This window comes from Elephantulus edwardii, unplaced genomic scaffold (assembly GCF_000299155.1).
Source record: "Elephantulus edwardii isolate Elephantulus edwardi_28Jun2011 unplaced genomic scaffold, EleEdw1.0 scaffold00065, whole genome shotgun sequence".
NCBI lineage: Eukaryota > Metazoa > Chordata > Mammalia > Macroscelidea > Macroscelididae > Elephantulus > Elephantulus edwardii.
Genome location: NW_006399815.1, coordinates 2,261,964 through 2,266,121, shown reverse-complemented (window position 1 = coordinate 2,266,121; position 4,158 = coordinate 2,261,964).

The following is a 4,158-nucleotide window of genomic DNA, read 5'->3' as shown; positions in this document are numbered from 1 at the left end:
TATCTATCTATCTATCTATCTATTCTTTATCATCAGGAACTCTGGCAGCCTAATAGTAAGAAGCTGCACTGAAATTCTGAAGGCACGCAGTTGGAGGCCACCAGCTGCTCTGTGGGTGAAGGATGGGCAGTCTCCTCCCATACAATTAACTGCTTCTGAAAACCCACTGGAGGGTCACCTATAGGTTGCTTCTGACTTGATGGTACACAACAACACCAAATATATATATGAATGGAAAATTATATTTAAAAAGATAGAAGTCCAATTAATAATTTATACAAGGGGAGAACATCTTTCAATTTAGTAAAAAGTTTGAGGAGAAAAATATTAACAGTATGAGTCTCTAAAGCATCCAATTATTAAAAATATGTATGAATCTCTCAATAAAATTTGATGGGCTCACGATGAGGCAATTTTGGTAATGATCTTGAAAATTAACGTAAGCACAGGTCCAATTTTCTTTTATTGCAATGGAAAGATGTTGAAAAAAAAATATATTATCTGACAAAAGAATCACAAGCTTGGACTAATAAAATTATGATAATTGGAGGGTAGGGGGAAGAAAGCAAATCCAATCCACCAGAGCATATTCCTTTGTTCGTCAGTCACTATCTCTCACCCCAGAAGAAAGTCTCTCTCCACCATGGATATGAACATTTTGGAGTACTACGTCCTGTGCTCCATGGCCCACAGCCTTCCCTCTGTGTGTCTTCTCTCCCAGACCTGTTTCTCTTCCACTGGAAAAACCCGAACTGCAAAGACAGGACTCATAACCACTCATAACTGCTGCCAACAGTTCTCCTGCTGTCTCAGTGACCCACATGGGCTTCAGGGACAGGAAGTCTTGGTCACGAGAAGTAGTGAGGTTTAATTACCAGAAACTCAAACAGTTGTATGCTGTTAAAGTATACATAAAGCAAGAAGATGTGCAATTGAGAGTCTTTGACAAGCCATAATTTTTAGTATAGCCCAGTGAATTACTAAGGCAGTGTGGTGTTCTGTTAAGAACAGGTAGAATAAGACATCTGTTTGGATGTTTGGTTTGAGCAACAATTTTAAAACAGAGTCAGAGAGAAGTATATGAAAAAGTGCTAGATTTCTGAAGCTTGATTCTGGCCTTCCTGTGATATGAAATGCCATTTTTATTCTCTATAAACTTTTTTCCTATAGACTTTCAAATGTTAAGATGAGTACCTATAATTAGACAATCTGAGTAGTCTCATCATTTGTGGTCTTAGAAAAAAAATATCCAGAACAAAGATAGGATACTATAAAGACTAAATATTGACAAGGTAAACACCAAAGTTTTAAAATGATAATAAAATATATAAGATACAACTAGTAGAGGCTATGTAGAATTCCCTGAGACTACCATCCTCAAATACCTTTTAAACTAGGGTCAGCAAAGAAGAGGAAGACTCCTCAGTAAAGTGGATTGACACAGCGACTGTAGCAGAGATCATAAGGATGTAGAATAGGGCCAGGCTCTGACCTGATAATCATAGGGTTTCCGTGAGTCATAGTCCACTCAGTGGCACCTAACAACAATATGGATGTAATATTTCAATAAATAGGATTTTTATGCTAATTATATTAATTATAAAATGAGTGTATCAGATGTTAAAAAAATCAAACCTGTAGATGTTAAGTCAATTCCAACTCAGAGTGACTCTTAGAACAGTGTAGAATAAACAGATCTATAGAGTTTCCAAGGCCATATTACTTTCACAAGAATAATAATAGTGTTTTATCCTCATGGACCAGTAAGTAGTAACACGATAAGTAGAGAAAAGACTGAACTTGAAAAGGATTTAATGTTATTTGGATCCACAATCAATGCCCATAGTAGTACCAGTCAGGAAATTAAATGATGTATTGCACTGGGCCAATCTGTTGCAAGAGACCTCTTTAAAGAGTTCAGAAGCAAAGATGTCACTTTGAAGACTAAGATCTGCCGGACTAAAGCCATGATGTTTTCACTTATCTCGTATGTGTGCAAAAGCTGGAGAATGAATAAGGCAAATGGAAGGGAATAAAATGATGCTTTTGAAAATGGTATTGGAAAAAAATATAGAATACTTCGTAAGAATAAACTCTACCTTGGAAGAAATGCATCCAGAATGTTCCTTCTTAACATTTTGCAGCAAAGATGGTGAAACTTCATTCTGAAACAAAAATAGTGAGTCTTCATCTGATGTACTTTGGATATGTTATCAGAAGGAACCAGGCCCTGGAGAATGACATCTTATGTAGAAAAATAGAGAGTTGGTAAAGGATAGGAAGACAGCCAATGAGATGAATTTACATAGTGGCTGCAGCAGTGAGTTTAAGTATAGCAATGATTGTGAGGACGACACACGACTGGTGATGTTTGGTGGTGGTGTACATAGGGCCACTCTGAATCAGAACCTACTCAGGAAGACACAGGGAGCTGTGGTGGCTTAGTGGAAAGAAGCTGCACTGCAATCTAAAAGGCGCAGGATTTTAATCCACCAGCTGCTCTGAAGGAGAAGGACGGGCAGTTTCCTCTTGAGCAATTTACTGCCTCTGAAAATCTGCTAGAGCATCAGCTATGGGTCTTGAAGGCACACCACACCAAGAGCACAGAGGGAACTCTTGTAGCGTAGCAGGCAAGGAGTTACACTGCTAACTCAAAGGCACTACCTGTCTCTCTGGTAGTTTACATCCACCTACTGCTCTGAGATGAAGATGGGCAACTCTGGTTAGTTCAAACCTCTGACCTTTCAGTTAGTGGCTGAGTACTTTAATCATGGTTCCAACAGCACTGCAGTCTTTTGTGACACTATTCAACAGCATAATCGATGAACTGATAGGCAGCTCCGTGAGAAGTTGCTTTGATCAGGAAAACATAAACATGTACAATGAATTCAAGAACAATGAATTTTAGATTCAATTCATTGTCTTCCAGATGTTTATTGATTAGGCCCTTCTCTGCTGCTTGAGTTAAAAAAAGGCATACGCCTATATGGGATAGGGTGTGAGGGAGATGATGTCACAGGAGAATTGTCTAAGCCAAGGAACAAAGGAATGTCCGAGAGTTGACATGAAATAAAAGTTTGGAATCAATATGGTTGAAACCTTGATTTAGACTTCTAATCTCCAGAAGTATGGAAAAAAATGAAGTTTGATATTTGAAAACAACCCATTTTTATTCTTGTTACAGCAGCAATGGGGATGGGGAGACAAGAGCATGAATGCAACAGAAGCAGTCTCACCTTGAATTTCAAGTCAGAAATACTGCTTCAGTCTTTTGGGTCATCTTTCAGCAGCAGCATCAGTGAGACTCCCTGAGAGGCTACTTTGATCATGAAAACATGAGCTTCATTTTTATACCAAATTAGTGTTTTCTTTTAGATGCGTATTGATCGGAACCTTCTCTACTTTGTTAATAACTGGCACATAGCAGAGGCTCTATCAATGTGAGGGTAGCTTTCCCAGGACATGGACACAGGGAAGCAAAAGGTCACAGCTCCAAAGGTTTGAATCTAGTTCAAAAATCCTGTGTGCCATCAGAGAGAGTGCTGGTGTTCTTTGAAGTCTGATTTATGTAACTTCACATTTCAAAGAGAAATGCATGTCTCTTCCCACTGAATTTGCTTTGAATTTGAATTTGCTTCTAAAGAGCTATGACTTTACAAAAATTCTTGGTAAAACTGAAGAAACTATTTAACATTTGTGTTGTCTTGGGAAGAAAACCCTTGGGCCTTTGTTTGAGAGGCTCATGTTTTAGAGGCCTGCCATGATCCCAGGGAAACAAAGGCAGCATCACCCTGCCTGGAAGAGCTTCACACTTCAGGAAAACAAAGACTAAACTTAATCTGGGGCCATCAATGGCTCATGTCAACCCATGTGTTACAAAGTAGACTGCTCCATTAATATCTTCTTGGCTGTAAAGTTTATGGAAGCAAATGACAAGGCCTTTCTTCCACATGCCAAAACTTGGTTTGGAACCATCCTTTTTTTTTTTATTATCATTCTTTTTAATTCCTTAATCAGGAAGTTCTAATAGATTTTCTTCCTCTGCTAGTTCTGTATTTTGAATATTTTTTTTGTGCCATCATAACATGATATTTTAAGTGGCTTAAAATTATCCATTACATCCGAGACATTGTGATGGCATTATTTTTATTATTATTA